Source organism: Erithacus rubecula (assembly GCF_903797595.1).
Source record: "Erithacus rubecula genome assembly, chromosome: 2".
Taxonomy (NCBI): Eukaryota; Metazoa; Chordata; class Aves; order Passeriformes; family Muscicapidae; genus Erithacus; species Erithacus rubecula.
The window spans coordinates 99338452-99358872 of NC_136685.1; the positions used below are offsets into that span (position 1 = coordinate 99338452).

General features: G+C 43.5%; 1 long non-coding RNA gene across 1 annotated transcript; it reads right to left on the reverse strand.

Annotated features, from left to right (window-relative positions):
- Positions 1-13098: 13098 nt before the first annotated feature.
- Positions 13099-20180, reverse strand: LOC306798189. The gene is made up of 3 exons (XR_013773295.1): positions 20062-20180; positions 19735-19854; positions 13099-13448 (listed from the first exon to the last, which is right to left on the reverse strand). It is a non-coding gene; the product is annotated as an uncharacterized lncRNA (long non-coding RNA).
- Positions 20181-20421: the final 241 nt, after the last annotated feature.

Here is a 20421-nt window from a genome sequence, read left to right on the forward strand (position 1 = left end):
ATGGATGTTGAAAAAATGGTCCACACTTTGTGTGTTCAGCCAGGAGGGGGAAAATCCTCTGTTTCCCGAAGTGAAGGAGCAAATAAGCAAGCCAGAGGAATCCACTATAGCAAGAGCCTGCTGAAGAGGTGATGAGCAGCATCCAGGGTTTGTGGCAGGGAGCAGGGCTGGGCAGCTTTATGCACAGGATTCTTCTGCAGAGGGGATGTCCTATACTGAAGAATTTAGCAGATACTGCTTGAAACAGAGCAGTGTCAGGCCCTAGCTGGACAGTCTTATGGTGACTTTTGAGACTTACCTTCCAATTTGGCTCTGGAGTGATAGGACAGGGGGTGTCATACACAGGCTCAAGTGAGCTGTCCTCTGTCTCTACAAGAGCCTCACGGTGCAGCCCCCTGCCCCCCTCCCTCCTAGCAGTTCTGCACCACTTTCTGGCATAAATACTTTCCTGCTTCAGCCTCAGAGACTTCATTCCCTAGGCAGAGCCTGAAACACAGAGCTCTACTGTTAAAAACGTGCTGTGCCCCATAATACATCTAGAACATCAGCAAACCAACACATGAAAACGTCATCCTGGGCTAGAAGGTATCTTACTCCAACAACAACAAAATAAGTGAAACTGTCCTTGCCTGTACTGCTGCTGTGGAGGGTGTGGGCTGAATCCCCTAACAGAGACATGGCCTGTGCCACCAAAGGGAATTTCAGCCCACAGCAACGCCACCAACATACACAGACATGCTAAACTGCCAGAAACACTCCTCTGTCAGCACAGCTCTGTCTACACCAGCACCTTGCCAGCAGTGGGGGAGTTCGTTTCTTTCCACACCCTAGAATTACACTGGCAAACTCTGTAGGTTACACTAAGCTACAGAGTGCAGGCCACGTGTGCATATACTTTATTGGCCTTCATTTGATCCTGTGCATTAAGGGCAGCTGGGCTTCCTCTCTTTCCCACTAAATAATAATTACAACCATTATTCCCAGTGGGCAAAGAGACCCTGTTCATGCACATCCAGAAAGACAAGACATTTGATTAACACCTTATGGGATAGAGAGCTTTTGTTCAGATTAGTCATTACATGTCTTGCAGCCTGAGAACAGTGCTTCTTACATTCACTTCAACTCACTTCCTCCCTGCCTCAGCGCTTACTCTTGCTTCTTCCTAGGTCATTGTACATGCATGTGTACAGCAGCAGTGCTAAGTGAGCTGAGGCCAACAGCTTCATCCCAGTATCCAGAGCAGGGAGTCCTGAATTGCCACGTGCATCCCATGTTCTGCATGTTGGCGGGTGCTGTAGCTGTTGCTGCTGTCACCAAACCCATTTGCAAAAAAATGGTAAAAGTTTCTGCCAAAGCTACAAGGCAGAGGACAGGTCTCCTGCCTTGAGACTTGGGCTATAGGAAGAAAGTGAGGTTACATGCAATGGATGGGCTTAAATAGCAATTCATTTCTCTCCTCTTCCTCCTTCCTTGTTTATTTTCCTTATTCTATTTCTGTTCTCACTCATCCCATTTTCACTCTGCATTGTCCCATCCCTTGTACTAGACTCCACTTTCTTCTGACCAGAGGGGTCCAGAAATCTCCTTTTTGTGATTGTGTGGATTTAGTGTTTTCTTTGTCCCTTGAAGTTTTATTTTTATCAAGCCCTTGGTTCAGTGCTTTCAACTGAAGACTCCCAAACAGGCTGAAGACTGGCACAAAGTGGGGAGCAGAATAGCAAAAATTTAGGACAGAATGTGGATGCACAGAGCAAGAGGAGATATGCTCCTGTCTTCTAGCAGCAATCTGCCATTAGATCAGCTCAAGCTCTCTTCCATAACTTCGCCATTTGTTTTACAAACACAGTGATTTGGGTGGATGTGCTATGAGGAGGTAGAGAAGTCTGAACTACAACATTTTGTCAGTAATAATGTTGCATAGGTACAATTACAGCAGCAAAGAATCCCTTCATTTTGGGGCCAAAATTGCATAGCTAAAAGCCAGAGCAGGATCTGTTTTTATGACATGAGCTTCTCAGGAAGAGAGCAGGAGCTGAAGAGAAGAAACTGCATTGAGGAACCAGAGCAAGAGCAGAAGCCAACAAATTTGTCACAATCAATACAGGTTTGGGCCACTGAGCGTCAAGGGAGCAGCTGTGGCTACTGCCTTACAGCAATAGGATCCAGCAGCAGAGCTACCAACACCCAACCCACAGGTATTTGCATGTAGCCAGTGTTTCATCATTTCACTTCAAGCTTGGTCCAGCTGGTACTACCTGATTTGGCAAGGTCTTTGCAAGCCCAGGGTGATGTTTTGCCCAATGACAACTTTAACTATAAATACCCAAAGCACCATACCAGTACAACCTGAGTGAGAAGAAGCACTTAGACCAGCTTAAAGACACCTAAGTACCAAGTTCCTTTGAGGGTGCCAGTGTCTGCTGCCTGTCATCAACAGGAAGCTAGAGGTCAGGTCTCTATCAGAGCACTCTGAAATCAGTTGGATTAACTCAAAACCCCATTGTCAGCTCCATAAACTAACATGGTGCTCACCTGGGTTGGTAGCATATAACGTTTTCACTGCCTCAACATAGATAAAGCAGCACTCGCTTCTTTGAGGAGAAAAGGTCTAAAAGAGACCATTTCAAATCTGTACTAACTTAAATTAAAAATAGCTGTGTTTTGTAAATGGTAAGTGCAGTCACACTCACACAAGCATGGCAAACTAAAAATTCCAGTAGCACACAGTTCAATCTTCTTTTGCAGCCTCTAAATCCAATGGCATCTGGTTGCCTTGGGATTTCAGCCCTTCCAATTAACTAATGAGTTTTATCTCCCACTGATGCAACTGAAAGGTGATTCTGTGATCACACAAAACATTAATTGCTCTTTATTTCCCCCCTTGCCCTAATTTAAATAACATGTAGTCCCACCCTGCCAAAGAGCCAGTGTAATGAGCTTTACAGAGGTCTGTACTTAGCACAAGAGATTGCAGCAGACAGGTAACCAATCAGGCAAAAAAAGCAGCAAGTTCTTCTAATACAACAGCCATGCAAAGGTATTGTTCACTTTATGTGACAACTGCTGTATCTAGATGGTGTAGGATGTTTAAATGGATTTGACATGTAACATTTTGTTGATGATCCCTGGTTGCAGACCTCAGGTGCTGTGGAGTAACATGAAGGCCCTTTGTGTATGTATCCCACCAAATTGGTAGGACCTAGACAAGCATCTAAAATCAGCATGACACCAATATCCCTGAAACACATAATGTACTATTGAGCTATGATTTGAAACGTTATTGTTAGAACTAACAGCTTAAAGCCTGATGTAGCAAAAAACCCAAACCAAAACAAACAAAAAAACCCAAAAAACCCCCAAAAAACAAAACAAAACAAAAACAACAAAAAAACAGCTTCAGCTGCCCTCATTTTCCAGTGCTATGCTCAACAATATTTCAGCAGCTGCCTCTGGAGAGGCTAAAGTATCACTACAGGAGTCAGGCACTGCCAGGAGAAGGACAGAGAGTACTGAAGATGCACACTAGTTCCCCCATTTCATGAGGAGATCCAGGGCAGCAGCCAAAGGAGTTTTATTTTGGATCCTTCTGTAGCAACAAGTAAAGAAAGTTCAGCAGTGCCCAATGGGACAGGCAGAGGTAAAAAGAATTTGTCCCAACTGCTCTGGACACTCCTTTCCTACTTTCTGAGGAAAGCCTGGGAGGTCCCTGATCTGCTCTTGGCTGCTAATGGCTGGAGATAACAGTGGCTTTACTGCCTTAGGCATTTTTCTCCAGGGTCTCATCTGCTCCCTTGAGTGGGGACAGTAGATGCACTTCCCTAGGTCCTCGGTCCATTCTCTGGACAAGAAGTTACCTACTGTCCCAGTTAATTCAAAAGGACAGCTCTGGGAAGTGTGGCTTAACCCTGGGAAAGGCCCTTCTGTGAGGAGACAGGGGAAGTAAGATTAAAGGTAAAAGCAGCAGCAAAGCTGGACCACAACATCTGATTGAAATCTCAGGTTTTACTCACAGTTTACTGAAACTTTCCCCCACTTCCAAATTTTTTCATGACAGAGTGAATTGCTCTATCAACAAGTTTAAAAGGAAATGATTAATTTACCCCTCCCATCCAAACTGATTAGCAAGACTTCCATATCTTCAGGACATGTGTAATAAATGAGCTTCCTGTGATTACAGCCAGGCACACCAAGAGGACCCTGGTGTTGGCATTTACACCACTGGATCAAAAGCTGTGAGGACTACACAGGGTATCCGTGCTCATCAGAGACAGCAGCAACTTCTTAGCACGGTGAATGGTAACCTCTGTAGCATTTGACCTTGTAGACATTAGTAATCTGGACTAAAAAACAATTTTAAAGATCCGTATTTTACACCACATGATGCACTAGACTAATGAGAAAATGCTGGAGTCCTGGATTCCCTCATGCAGACCAGAGCAAGGGGAGCAATGCCAGCTTAGTCTTCCTTTACAAAATGTGAAGCACAGCTTGCTGGGAGAAACACAAGAGGAATCAGAAGCTTCTATCTCTCAAAAATACAAAATGCTGCCAGCAATTAATGGATAGTATCTTGCCTTCTTATACAACAAGCCTCACTCCTCACTCCTCACTCACTAAGCTGTTAGACGGGAATTCAGCGTGAGCTGGAAGCTGCAATTTCTGACAGCTCCTTCTCTTGTGGTGGCATGGTTCCCAGTTGCTGATCTTACCCTGTGCCAGGCAAAAATCTGTCCTCCTGCTATCTTTGGCCTCCATGCTATCAAATGCTGACCTTGATTCAGAGCTACTCTGGTCTGAGTTTAGTGGCATCACAGCCAGACCGCAGGGCTTCTCTGCTTTGATGTACTCCCTGTCGTTAACAAGGATGCGAGATCCAAGCAGAGACATGATGGTCACCCTTCTCTGTTCTGTCCTTCAGGTCAGATGTTGAGCCAAAGCCTCTTCTCCAGCTGCTTTTCAAGGTAGAAAACACAAGCAGTCACTATCATTCTCAAAAGAATAAAAAACAAAGCTCAGCCTTAACATACAGGCCAGCTTCCCCCTTCCCCCTGGAGGAAAATGGTTTCTGTGTTAAACTTTCACAACTAAACCCAAAACCCAGAGATGTTTGTTTTAGGTTTTGTTACAAAGCTAGAACACAGGCCAAGTTTGGGAAAAAGAAAAAAAAATCCAGGCAAAGTTTCAAGCATATCAAGACCGATTTATGGTTTTGAGTGGAAACCCTACTCAATTCACTACTTTCACAGAGATTTGATCTGAAACCAGGCACAATCTGGCAGCTTCAAGCTGACTTTTGCTTCAAGTTACACTGAAAATCAAACCCAGCACATCTTCCCAAGTATTCAAGCCCATAGGGTCCTTATAAGAAGGAACAACTCACAATCACCAGTGCTCTAGAGATCCCATAATTGCACAGCAGTACCTACAGACTGGTGTCACTCCAGTTTCACATGAGCAGTGGATCTGCCATCAAAACACTGCTGGAATATATAGTGAGGGTTTTAGTATAAAATGTGCTATACAGGTCAATTTCTAGTTCATAATTTTTAATTTCTTGGAGTTTTCCCCCTCCATTTCCTATAATTGTTTTGCTTTTAATCTCTTTGCTGCTTTGGTACAGTTAACTTTTTATCAGATTGCAGACCAAAATTCTGGTGGTCTTGTATCAAAGATGGTAAATTGTGGCAACAATTGAGAACACTGTTGTGGCACTGATAGTAATTCACCAATTTTACTAAATGATAAGGCATGTGCCTTACTATGTGCACATACTCATTATCTCTGAGCTTTCTCTTCTTCTGCCTAACACTAATACTTGTGGATTTGTCAGACTTGCCTTTAAAATATTAAACAAAAATGTCCATTTGTAAAAAGCGGTGGCAACTGCGCCATTTTTAGAGGGGCAACACAGGAGTCAGCATTTCCCAGAGACAGAAGGAAGGCTGAAGTAAATAATGAACAACCACATCTTTTATTTAATGATCCTGTGCCTGGCTTCTACCATTATTCCACATCATTAAATGTAACTTCTTGTCTATCTCTTCTTGCACACCATTTTCCAAGTCCTACTTAACATCTTGTAGATCCAGACAGTGAGGGTTCAGGCCTCCCTGAGTCTGAGGATATGCTCCAGACATGGGAACATTCACAATTGACAGCTCTAAGTCAGCACTTCAGTGTTAGGGCTGTGCAGTCCGTGCCTTATACAGATGTACATCTGTGCTTGAGTACAACTGGGAGTAGACTTTCATGGGATTAGCCACTGGGAACACTAAGTGCATGCTGAAGTTTTTGTGGGACTGGAAGGCCTATCTACTAACAAAAGAAACAGATACATAAATACTACTTTGCACATATATGGTCCTCCATCCTAATTCTTTGTATTTTAATCAGATTAAATTTTGCAGAAACACATTATTTCATGACAAAAACACCATAAGGAACAATCTTTTGTACAGGGTATCAAAGAACCATCCTGAGACATGGCTCCAGTTGAGTTGGCATGGAAGAGGTAAAGCATCCCAGCCACAAATCCTCCCCAAGCCGGCAGGAAGCCACAGAGGAGTTTGCTTGCTGGAGCCAGGCTCCTGGAAATGTGCTGCTCTCTGTAGTGGTTTCAACAACAACAAAAAAAACCAACAAAAAAAATGACAGCAAGTATGATGGGTTTAGCATATGAGTCATTCTCCATGCTGTCTGCTTGCTCTGCTTCAATATATGCAGGCAAGTTGTTTCGTAGCCCCCTTTTTCCCAGGTTCCTGCTGAGGTGGGCTTTGCCTCCCAAGCAGCTCTTTCCCAGCAAGAGGATGGGGCTGGAGCTGCACATCCTCCTCCAGCTGCAGCTGCACCACCAGGCCCTGCAGGTCCCTTGAGCTGCCCTCTTCAAAATCTGCTCTTTAAACCACTTGTCCATTTTCACCTCACTGTAACAAGGAACTGGAGAGAGGCTGTGAGCAGCAAACACCTGCCTGCATTGTCACAGGCACATCCCCACTGGGCAGGGGAGCCGGATGCTTTGGCTTCCTTCTCAAGGACACCTTGAGCCATGACAGCCACCCCTAGGCAGAGTTCTTCCCCAGCCAGCTATTCTTCACCTCTGCATGGGCTTTGTAGGGGGTTAAACTGAATTAGTGAATAGCCCAGCACTGCCAAGAAATCCGAGTAACCCCAGCCCTTGCCAGCCATAAGGCAGTTTGTGTTGCTAGTCCTTTATGTATCCTTCCCAAATTTACCAGTGTGTGTGATCTTTTCAAGTGCAAATCACCTGAGGTGACTAAGGTTAGGAATGAGTTTCTAGATTTTAATAACAACGGCCAGCTTGTGCATGGAGCTGCCAAGGAGCAGACCAAATTCCTCCCTAATATAACCCCAATGAAAGGAAGGTTATTTCAGCAGGAGTAATTCTTACTTCTCCATGCTAGGCACATGCCATTTCTTAAAACAGGTTTTCTATTTACATTTTAAGTATCCTTCTTAGAAGACAAGTGAGTCAGGCAGCCACTCTGTCTACTGTAAAGACTGACTGAAAAAATGAAAAAAGTAGTCCAGCTGAAGCACAGCTGGACAACTTTTCTTGTTCTTATTATTTGATGCCCTTCAGGATATAAAGAAAGTCTGTGTTCCATTGTTCCAGTGACAGAATAAAGCCTGCTGAGACCCCACCACTTCATTACCAAGCATCTCATGATGGAGCAAACACAGAAGGCCACAGCTGGCCAGCTCTGGGAAAATCAGGAAAAGGGGTTTCTGACTTAAAATTACTTGAATTCAGATTGCCTGTCCCCTGCTAGTCAAAGCACACAGCATTATTTCTTGGTAGGGAAGGAAATGCCTGTCACCTAAGCTGCCAGTTAGCCTACATCTGGTTTTAAAGGGCTACTGCCTCCACCGTGGATGTCATGGCTGGAGAGAGAAGCTCTAGGACTTGACTGTCCACTGGACATCATAGTGCAGTGCAGTACCCCTGGACCAGCTCCCACCTGCCCCTGCCTCACAGTGCCAACGCGTCAGGCAAACACTTGCACTGCAAACCACATTCTGCTTCAGTCGGTTGCTTGGGCTGTTTCCCTCATGCCTATCAGCATCACCTCTCTTATCTGGAGTGAGCACAAGGCATTTTGCTCTTCCATGCACCCTGAGCCTGCCTGGAGAGTGAGCAAGCCCACATCTAGAGTAGAGGGGTAGCAGCCCCAAGAGCACCTCCGATCTCTGCAGCCCTAACAGAGCAAACCCACTGAAGGAGAGAGCCCTGCAGATCCCCTGCAGGGGATGGGGTGCACAGGAATAAATCTAGCCCCCAACATCCCTGGCATGACCCAACACATCTGCCTCCCTAGGGCCTGCCAGCAAACTGAGAAAACCTGGGATGCAAGGCTTGTGACAGGGATCTGGCTGATGGAAAATCAGCCCCCCAGTGGCACAGCCACTTAAAACTGAGCACCATAAAGCTGCATACATCCATCTCCTGTTGCCTCAACTCTTTCCTCCCTGATGTTTCTTCAGTAGCTGGGAAATTAGAGAGCGCTGCTCATGCTTTTGCCTTCAGCCATACACTGGCCTCTGCCCCAGGTGCTATTGTGAACCCTGTCCTGTTCCCTGAAATGTCCCATTCAAGATTATACATCTCCCTTTTGTGGTTTCTGCAGAAGCAATTCCTTCAACAGGAATCAAATAAGGCCAAAAAAGCCCTAATATATCTAGGGGAAAAAGGACAAAACCAAACCATGCAATTTTGGAGTTTCCAAAATGAATGAACCATGGCAAACATTTTCAACTGTACCCAAAAATTTATGGAGGAAATGCATACATATCTACATTTCTTGAAAGAAATTGTTTTGAAAATGCCACAGCATTCTATTTCACTGCCTCTTAAACACAACCCTCTGATTTGCTACTTTGAAGTGGCATTTTCCACTCAAAAGAGACATGAAATAAAAGAAAGTGTGAGAAACAAGAGGGGTAACTAACCTCAAAACAAAATGTTATATTCAAAATGCAATTTGGGCTGACCCAAAATAACACATTGCATTTTTTTCCCATTTCCCCCAAGCAAAAACAAGTTTAGAAATTTTTTTTTTAAAAGGAAAAATTACCATTTCTTTTGGTTTGACGCAATCTAGTTCTTTTTCTCTCCCTTTTCCAGCTCAGCCCCTGAACTGAGGCAGCTATTATTTCCCCAGGTCTTTCAGAGTTTTTATTCTCTGCTTTGTGCCTTCCTGACACACAGTGCATGGGCAGACACGGAGTGAACCTTTGCTCCTTTGGACCAAACAGAGCCCTCAAGCACCCCATTTTACTCCATTCTTAACTTGGACATAAGAAGTAGTCAGTATTATCCAGGCCACCTGATTTCAGAATTACAAGAACTTCTAAAATGCTCACTGCAGATTCTGTCTTCACATGAGTGTGTGAAGCAGGCAGGGTAAGGGTAATCTGTTCATATTTAATCTTTCCACCTCTGTCACATTTACAGTGTAGCTTTGGTGAGTTGAATTGCTCCCATGCTCAGTTTACCTACCTTTAGAGCAGAAATTAGCTCTATCAGCACATGCCTACTCATGGGTGAACTCTCCTGAAAACATCACGTTAATCACTGCAATGGTGTGCAGCAAAGTTTCTTTCCCTCTACTTCACCATCTACAGAACTTGAAAAAGATTTAATGGTCTAAACCTGCCTCACCATGTGTCTCTTTTGTGATGTCACTCTGCTTGCAAGGGCAGCCAAGCTTTGAGAAAAACAGCTTCTTCCCTCCCCGCCTTTCCACTTTTCATTTTTGGTTTTTTTGGTTGTTTTTTTTTATCTTCCTCCGTGGGTTTCTGGCAGTTCCTTACAGCCCCACAACAGACAGTTTGCTCACCGTAGCTCTGTGTGTGTGTGTCTGACTTTTCTCCCCCAGGAGATCTGTCTACAAGATAAGCAGCAGCTTGCGGAAATCCTGGTGTCACCGACCTTACGGCAGCTTTTCATAGTGGGGATCTCAGTGACAATTTGTCCTCCTGGAAGCCTTGCTGACAGACACATCCATGTATTTTGCACCCCTTGAAAATCTGAAGTAAAGATTTGGGTGCTTTATACCATCTCCACAAACACTGGAGGCTTCTCCACTGCTCTGTGGTTTTGCTGTGGCTAAGCTTACTTTCATTTTCACATGGTGTCTGGGTTTTGGCCAGCCAATCCTGGACTGACGTGATGTACCCTAAAGTCACTGCACACACAAGAATGATCCCTCTGCGTGGGCTTGACAGGGAACTTATGCCTTGAGATCTGGGAGAGCAGGGGTATAAATGCACTGGAGTTACAAAGCTCTTAGTTGGGTGATGACTCTGAAGAGAGGAAGGAGCAGTGAAGGGAGGATGAGTTGGGGAGAGTGGTGAGGTGGGTGAGGCACAAGTCCCCTGCATGGGAGACTCCTGTCTTCTTGATGTGGAAAATCAGATCACTGCAGATGAAGAAGGGCTTGCTGGGAGAAAAATCATATCCAGGGGGAAAAAAGGGACAAAACAATATCCCAAAAATGCTTGTTTGGACCTCAGAATGGACCTGAACATCTGGTTGTCCTGATTTAGAAAGAAGTGGGGTGCAAGAATCCTTGTGGTTATAGAGGAGTTCATGGGCATCTAAGAGCAGACAGCCACATTTCAGCCTTTCCGAAGGAGCCACCTTAGTGCCTGGAATTGCAGTCTTCTCCTCAACATCACAGTAAAACTTCCCAAGACTGACTCCTAAATATTGATAACAAAGGTACACAAATACACATAAGAAAACAAAGCCATGCTCTCCTTTTTCTAAAGCTGGCACTCCATATGACACAAAGATTTTCCAATTCACTCCAGCTGAACGGGTATACATCTGCATTTCTTTTCCTAGTTTAGAAAAGCAAAAAGTATTTATTTGGCTTTTATTTCAAAAATCACTATGCTGTGACATTTTTCAGCAAAATGTTTCATTTAGGGTTTTATTGTTCCTTCTTTACCTTTTTTTTCCCAAGTAAGATGGATTTAGTATCTTGTTCCACAGACTCAGCAAGAGAGTAAATCAGAATTTCTAGGAAACTGGGAAGGCTCAAGTGAAAATACCTGAGTACAAAGCAAAGATATAAGACTGGAGACATGGAAGGAAATACATTTCCTTCAGGAGGAGAAGCTCTTGTATTCATGGCTTCCAGCTTAAGCAGAAATTTCTTCCTTCAGCAATTTTGCATTGCTGGCAACCTGGGAGATGTTGCACAACTAGAAGAGGGAAATCCCTAGGACTCAATGACAACATTAAGGAATTCCAGAGACACCCATACAGGAAAAAAAAAAAAAAGTCAAAAAATGAAAAGGAAAGAGGCCAACAACACTTTTCAGCTAAAAACTCTCTCTAAGTCATTGCTTTATAGACAAAAATGGCAAGAGAGACAGTGTCTTCTGGTGGCATATATTCCCATATTTCCTATTCCTTGTGAGCTTGGCTAAGACATTTATGTTAAGCCCAGTAACCCCACAAGAGGCTAAATAACATTTACTGCAATGTCTAGACACAGTAGAGCCTTGTGCCTCCCAGGTTAGCCCAGGATACTTTCCAACCATGACAATCCAGGAGAGGGATTACCAATATCTGATACTTGAAAGAGATTGAAAAAAAATCTTTCCCCTGAACGGTTACAAGTAAAACTGACATTAAATAGAGGCAGGAAGGGAAGTCTCACTTAGGCTCAAGTTTGAGGGTTCCTTCTGTATAACCACAGGCTAATGGAGCTGATGGTTCTCTGAAGCTGCTGTTTGATTCCTGGGAGCCATGGATGTGGATAAAGAATTTGGCATTAAACCCATGAACCCTGAAAGGAGGTCTCTGGTTCTGCAGGGGTGCACAGCCTGTGGCAAGGTTTCCATAGCTGCAGGGAGCAAAGTTAAAGAACAGCTGCTGGTCTCACCATGATGTATATATCCAAAATAAAGGTGCAGTGGTCTTACTCCTGGTGTATACCATCATACCAGAGAGGAAAAATTTTTCTCCAATAATCTTTATTAGGAGAAAGACATCTAGAGCTAATCAAATAATTCTTTACACAAAGCATGATCAGCCCTTCTCAGCCTGCAAACCACTAAGCAGAATTTTCATGTCATGGGGAGCCACCAGATGCTGATCCCTGAGCCTGAATAACATGTGGAGAAGGAGGTGAGAGGCAGAAAGTGAGAACTGCCCATCCCTGAGTTCTGCATCTTCCTGGATCACACTGGTTGTTGGACCACAGGGATCCCTGCACATGCTTACATCCACCAGGCAATCAGCCTCCCCCAGTCCAACACTGGGCTTAATTTTCACAGTCACACACATCATCAAACATCTCTAATTCAGTGGGAATTAGAGGCTTTGAGATCCTACTTCCATGATTCAGAAGCTTACAATTTTGCGGGATGTGGATGTGCTTCCCTCACGTGGGACATCTGAAAGGCCAAGGCTTGCTCATCTTCAAAATTACATGTAGTGTTTGGGTATCTTTCATGTCACAGTGCAATTTCCAGGATAAATGCATGTGCTGCACCCCTTTATGGTAAGTGTGTTTTAATTTAGGCCTCTGTGATGTAAGACCCTGAAAAGTGCATTTAAAATTGAAAAGGCAGCTGGTCCTCAACACTAAAGGCACAAAGACGATACCACAAAACATCTTCTGAAGGGTGTGCCTTCTTCAAACACACCTTCATTAGAAAGAATAAAATTCAGAAGAGAGACAGCACATGTCTTACAGTCATTATTAAAAAACAAAACCAAAAAAGTCTGTGGAAGCATTATAACTACGGATCTAAGTTTAGTTCTGTATCCAAGTTGCATGCTGGCACAAGTGCAAAGGAAAGGGCTCTTGTTTAGGCAGCAAGTATTTGTAGGTGAAAACACTACTTTAAAGGGTGAAAAACGTGTTTCATCTCTAGAGAGCTATTTTTGAACTTGGAAATCAGGGCATAAAGGATTTTCCTAGGGTAGAAATGCACACTGGAGCACTTTTACTCAGGCCACACAAGGCAAAATACTAGAACCATGTTCTGCTTGATGGGGCACCTTCAGAGCAGCATTTCATTTTAATCCATAATTATATAAACTATAAGAAGAGAATTAGCAGTGTGCTACTTAGGCTTGAAGCCTAACTTTAACTTTGCTCCAAAATTCTTCTAAGTTTGGAGCAATTCTGGTATGTCTCACAAATGTTAGCATTTATTTCTGTCCTTTCCAACAGTAATAAGGAATGGAGGATCTCAGGTGATTTATGCACCATTCACAACCATTCACAACTAGACACACACAAAAAAGCACAGGGAATTAAACTCGAGTGGCTATTGTCTTCTGTCTCTAAATGATTCCCAAATGCTCCTGAATTCGAGTCGTACTCCTGACACCGAGGTATCTCCTTGGGCTGTAGTTCCTTCTGCTGTAATGGAATAACAACTTTCTCCTCCACCCCTACAAATGACTGTGAAGGATATGAATGAAAATTAACATAAAAGATCAGACATAGCCACACAGATACTCTAACTAAATCAAAAGTCACAATACATAATTTATTACATTTTTAATTTTTTTTTCAAGATCTCATGTTTCTCAGTGATTATCTTCACCACAATACTTGAAAAATCAATATAAGAAAATACTGTATAATGAAGTGTCATTGTTAAAAGGTCAAAGCCCCTTTTGGGGTACTTGTGTGTAGCAAAGTTTCCACAGCTTCCTGCAGTAGGAGACGTTATGATCAAAGAAAGGTCTGGCTGTGATTTTGGTGACAGCTAAATGGTAGTGGCACAAAGTCCACAGCACTGCTTGCATTCTTTAGAAAGCACAGGGCAACAAGCTCTGGTGACCTTTCTCAAAGGGACCCTTGCTGATCCTGTTACTAGGGTAGGTCCATCTGCAGAGGGGATAGAATTGACCTTGTCACAGGAAGCTGGAAATCATCTCTTTCTGGGCTTTCTGCCCTCTCAGAATTTTAAGGAAGACAGCCACCTCTGTATCTTTCAAGAAAACAAAGACTTGTACCACTTTGCTGAAAGCTAGAGACAGACCAAAATTTAGACTACCATCTCACAAGACTTTGACCAAGTTTTGTGGGAGAGCTTTCATGTTTGTAACTTCCTTAGACTGAAAAATGTCAAAGAGAAGACCCAAATCTCTTTAGAGCTGAGCAGGAACAAATTTATAGGCAGAGTTTCAATGTCACAGCTACCAAGAGCATTTTGTGCGGCAACAAATTAAATACTGGTAATGTGGCAAAGTTTTTGGCATGAGGGAAAGCAGTTATGTGCAAGGTATTGCATCCAGACCATGTGGTTATAGAGCAGTTCTTTCACTCCTCTGTGGGTTTTGGTCTGCAATTCCTATTGTATAGAAGGAACAGATCAGGGGAGAGAAAAGAAGCAGAATGCAAAAAATAAAGGAAGAGCTCAAACTCTGTGTTATGTTTGATGAAGACAAAGAGATGATATTTTAAAAAATCATTCACCAAAATGTCATCTTTGTAAACTCTCTAGTTCTCTGTTTGTTGAGGTTGGTTTTTTTTAATGGTGACAAGATTCATGTCCACACTGAACATGTGACCCTGAAGATACACGTGGTTCCAGCATATCTGTGAATTCTCCAGCATGTGAAATCAGGAGGCAAGAATTTACCATAAGTCACTGAAGGTCCATAATGGCTCTTAAAATAAAATATCTCTTCTGGATCGTCTGATCCTGCTGCCACTGCCTTCAGTGGGGCTGAATCAGGCAGTTATCATCAGTGCTGTGCAACTCCTCCTTTTCAAACCATCCCTCCAGCCATACTTTGTAAAGCTGCAGTCAAATAATTATAATGTGTAAAAGTACGTGCAGGAGGGGATGAAATTCTCTTCCTAAACATAGCTTACAGCATATCCATTTAAGTGTAAATGCTGGGGTTTCTAAACTTGAAGAGAAAAACAGAATCAAAGGCAAATGTTTACCTGCCATGGATATGGAGGTTTCCTTCATAAGTCTCTTCAACTTAACTCAAGTACTCCTGGTTAGGGAAGTGAAGCTTATTTTTCAGAATGTTGTCCATTTGCTGTTTTCTAAATAATAATTCTTGGTCTCACTAAACCTTAAATTAACCCCCACTCCTACCCGCTCACAATTTTAGCACTATGGCATTAGCTGCAGAAGGAATAAAAAAAGCCCTTCAGCTGCCACTTCAACATGCCCCATATCTTGGATTGTTTTGCCTTTCAGCTTTTAAGGTCAGAACAGGCATCCAGCAATAACCAGTCCTTTTTTTTTTTTTTTTTTTTCCCTCTAAGAGACTGGAGAGTCTACTATCTTAAACAAGGGAGTTCTGCAAGCAGGATCAAGCTTGTGCTTTTGGTCTTGCAGGTGTGAAGCTCTCATAACTTGGGCTTTCATTTCTGGGCTTTAAACCTGGCAGAATACACTGCTAGAGATGCAACTGGCAGTGGGTATCTGAAAGGCCTTGCATCCAGTATCTGCAAATAGCAGCTTCTGTTAACAATCACACACAGAGCAGAGCTTTGGGTCTTCATTCCCTTTTAGATGGAGCTGGCATCCATACTGGAGTATATGTACAGCCTCCAAAGGTTTTTGTGTGGAGTGATTTTTTTTTTTAGAATTATAATTACTTTTCTCCTTAGAACTGGGCAGGGAAGCATAATATGTGTGTGATTGCCAGAACATAAAAGGAGCATAGGATTATTTTCCATGGGAATCCTTGAGAACATCTTGGAGCATGGCTGTCTAAGGAGGTGTTCTCAGCAGGACCATTAAACTCTCCTCTCAGCTTCTTCATCATGTGCTGCAACTTATCCCAAAGGTATTCAGTGGTGCATGGGGTTAACCATGAGCCTTCTTTAGCTCTAACTCTCCACCTCTGAGTCCTTCCAGGACACTCATAAGCCATGTGCTATATTTGCCTAGCTGGAGTTGTTATGAGGATGTTGACACAAGAGAAAATATCTGCCTGGAGAAGAGGGTGGCCTGGCACCCTTTGAAATTATATATGGCCAAGTATCTGCAAAGGAGTCAGTGGGTCAGTGTCACTGAGCAGCTCTGAAGCCAAGGGCTGAGTAAATGAGGATACAAGCAGGCTACATACAACTCATTTCCCCTAAGTACCATACACCATCAAACATCTGACCCAGCCATGTCAGCATTTTCATATTTCAAATCCTTAATTTAATTCCAGAAGCCTTTCTTGATTGATACCTGTGTGGGGGTTTCTCCCACAGCCTAGACTGGATAAACCTGCAATTATAACCACTCAGACACTGAATAGGACCCTATACTCACAGCAAGACACCGGGTGCAAAAAGGAGGTCAAGCCACAAAAACTGGTTTTGCCAAAGTAGTCAGTCAACTGTTCATCATGTCACCTGCTGAAGCTGATCAAAGAGCTCTGCAATAAAGGGGATGTGGGTGTTCAGAGGGGATGGTCTCACAATAGCTGTGAGAGAAAGGGAGAAACACCCAAGTGAAGTTTGGCTATCAGAAGGCAGCTTTCCGAAATATACTTAAAGGTTCAAACCTAATTCAAGTAACTCCCAAGGAGGGGAGCAAAAGGTGTGCACAACTCCAGTGTTTTTCCAATGTTTCTCCATCCACTTTTGTGCTCCCTGAAGTAAAATCAGATTATTTGGCATCTGTTTGTTCAGTTCCCATGAGGCCCTGGAAACAGCTGTATCAAAAATGCAGAAACCTCTCAAGGGTGGAAAGGCATCTCGAGAGAAGAACAGCCCTTCCCTCATGCCAAAAGTAGCCTGGCTTTAGGACTAATCCTGAGGTTGCAGTGACACTTGCAAATTTCCTGCACACTTATTTTTCAATTTGATGGGCTCAGGGCATGCTGAGTTGGGAACGTGCAGGAGCAAACACTGCTGCAGAACTGGCAGCAGCAAGTGAAAGTTTTGTAGCAGTTTTTCCTTCCAATCATTGAGCATGAAAAGGTATGCAAAAAAGTTCAAGAAGCAGCTGTGCACCCATCTCTTGCAGAGTCCATGCCAGGGACTTGACTAGTGGCACTCCCAAAATATCATCCCACACCACTATGTGTGAAGGAATCACCCCCACCAACACTGCTGTCTCACTAAACCTGCTAATGCCACCCTCTCACCAGGGTGGAATTTGAGGATGGGAAGGCTGAAGTGTTGAAATCAAGATTAGAGCATTTTCCTGCTATCTGCACCACAAAGACAACGTGTCATGTGCTTGTGAGACTACAATTTAGGTCTGTTATCATCCCTTTATATCAAAAGGAAGTTATGCACACAAAGGAAACACCAAACCACCATGTCAGGGGGGCTATAAATCACTTACTGCTGAATATTAAGAGGGCAACAGAGTGCCCAGTAGGAAAGCAAGGGTTTTGAAATACTGCTTTTCCTTGCCATCTCCCCATTTCAATAAACTTCACTTTTATTTTGGGAGAGGATGAAGGAGAGCACAAGGTTTGAGGAACACAGCTACGAATGACACCAGATTTGTCCCACGGGCATGACTCATGCCTGACTGCATGCACTGGTCAATGCCTTCCCAGCCATCAGCACATTTGTTGCTGTTGCCCAGGCTGATCCCATGGTGTCCAGAAAAGCCATAGAGGCAACAGCACAGATATGCTGCCACTTTCTATGCTAATAAAATGCAGGTTTACAAAAACCAAAATATTGAGAAGTGGGATACTCAGCTCATCTGGCAGCAAGGGTCCTTTCTGCTTGCCTGCTCTGGTCTTACCAGCCTCCAAAAGGACATCCTGGGAAGACTGCAAGGAGTTCTCCACATCCTCTTCCCCTTGTCAGGTACCCGAAAGGATCCCGACAATTCTCCAAACCACATGCTAAAATCCCACTCCTGCTGAAAAACCCTCTCTATTTCCAAACCCTGTCACATCTCAAAAAGGGTCAGCCCTGAAAGACTTTACTCGGACAGCAAATGTTGCAGATTGTTTCTGCAGTTCTTGAATTCTGAGCAATTAGGATGGGGAAATCATTGCTTTGAAAATATGATTGCTGCTCAAAAGAATTATTGGGGATGGGGGGAATTGTCTGGAGGATGGCATGATTCAGGACTGCTGACTTCCACTACTCACTCATTCCAAGTCACCAAGTGAGTCAGTGGAAAAATCATTGAATTCAGCACAGTCAACAGGGTACCAACATTCATATTTAGGTTCCTAAATCAACAGTGTAGAAGATTTCAGCTCAAAGTCTGAAAGGTTTTACAAGTGAGAGTAAATGAAGGCAGGAGACTACATTGCAAGCCTGCACTAAATGACATCCTAAACTTCGATACTTCAAATTCCAGTGGTTCTCACCCTAAATAAGTGCTAAAGGTGTAACAGCACTCAGGGAAGTTTATTCCAATCCAAGTGGAAACAAGGTTCTCTGTAACAGCTAAAGTATTACTCTGCAAAATAAATGTTTCTTTTGAATATAAAACACAGGACAATCATAGCAGGCAAATCGTTAGTATGCAGGAGCTGCTGCCTTGAAGCTCTGCCACCAAAGGCTAATTAATTCAAGGTACCTTAAAGACTGCATCCCAGGGAAGCGCTATTCTGTGTCTGAGCAGAGACTCTGTATACAAACAACACAGCGCACAGAAATCACACCTCTGAGAGAGAGCCTTTTCATTCAGAAAAGTCAGTCAGCTCAAACATGCTACTCACAAGAACCAGCACAGTAACCTCAATATTAGCAAAATAAAATTCAATACTCCGGTGAAAGTAATAGTGAGAGGGTTGTGCAGGAGTGAGAGAAACCATTAAGCGAATAAATCACTTAGCAGCTTTCAAGTTGGCAGGACAGTGAAAGCAGAGATCACATAAGAGATCTTGTAAATCCACAGGAAATTACTGAAGGAGCTAGATCAAGTAAGACTTCAGCTTCCAAGCCTCAGAAACATTTGCTTCTCACCTTTGGGGTAAATATGCGCACACACAACATAAGCACATAAAAATACATCCAGATCACACAGACAAGTTCTCAAGTATTAATCAGACAGTGATTAATACCCAGTCCTCCTCAGAGGTATAACCATTATAATGGCCTTTTAATTACACGATTGTGTCCTGGGTTTTTCACACGGCTATAATTCTCCCTATATTCTGCCTCAGTAGTAATCAACTGCTAAATGCCATGCTCCCCACTTCAGGCATATCAATGTTCCTGCTAATCACAGAAATTTTTGGCACTAAATATTTTGAGTATGTTAGAGGTCCATGCAATCTCAGCATCCTTTGGGGAAAAAACAAAGACATAGGATGGGTGGAAATGTGTCAAATCATTACATCTGGTCTTTTATTGTACAGCAGCTGAAGACGTTCCTGCAATTTCCTTACCCCCAACTGCTTACTCCTGCCCTGACACTTCTTTTTGCTGCCAGCTCAGCTTTGCCAAGATGTTTATCATGCCATTCTGCAAGCTGGATCCTTGAATAACTTTCCAAAAGAAAGAGGTAATGGGGGGGTACTATTAGCTGGGACCATTTAGCAGATCCAGCAGTGTCACTACTCAGCGGGAGATGCATTAGCACAGCGAGGGGTGACAAACTGCTTTGCAAAGGAATGGGTGGGAAGGGGGTGGGGGGATAGGCAGCATTGCCACCCAAAAGAGCACCCACAGTCTGCCAAAGGGAGGGCAGCAGGTTTGCACTCTCACACATTATCTGGTGTTATGGCCAAACCTCTAGCAGCGACAGGAGCATTATTGTAATATTGTGCCACGAAGCTGCAGATTCTCGTACCACCTCAAAAGGACATGCTGCTTCTCACTGAGGAGAAGACCTCAAAGCTTTCATCAGCTCTTGCCTGCCTCCATGTCATTATTAGCAGTCCACAGATTTCTCTCCAAGTTTCCACTTCCATTCCTGAAAAGAAAATTTACAGCACTTAGAAACTGAAAGCCAGCGGGGCAGAAATACAATTTCCATACCAAAATCTGAAGGCCCCTTCAAGACTAAATCCCATAGACTATACTTGAAAGTTAAATCAGTATGTGACTCCGTTAGGAACTGCAACCATATCAAGACTGGATATCCCAATGCAGTGAGAGCAGAGCTGGTGCATTTCCCTACCTGCAGTGGGAAAGGGATGCTGCAGTGGAGGGGCCTGTAAAAGCTGGAGCACAAGGCAATGTGCTTAGGTGGTACAGAAACATTTCTTCTCCCAGGATTGTTCAAACACAGAGGACCTGATGAAGGAAGCAAGACCAAAACTCATGGCTAGTTACTCAATTTCATGGGCCAAAGTATCTTTTCAATAGTCAGTTCCTGTTAACCCTCCTCTGTGGACAAAGCAAATCCCGAGGGCAGATGGTCATGGTGTAGCTATGAACACAAGTTCGTAAGTGTTTACAGTTCATTGCAGCAAAAAACATTTGAATTGACCTACAAGAAAAGCTACCAGCAATGTTACCAGGATGCCAGCATGCATCC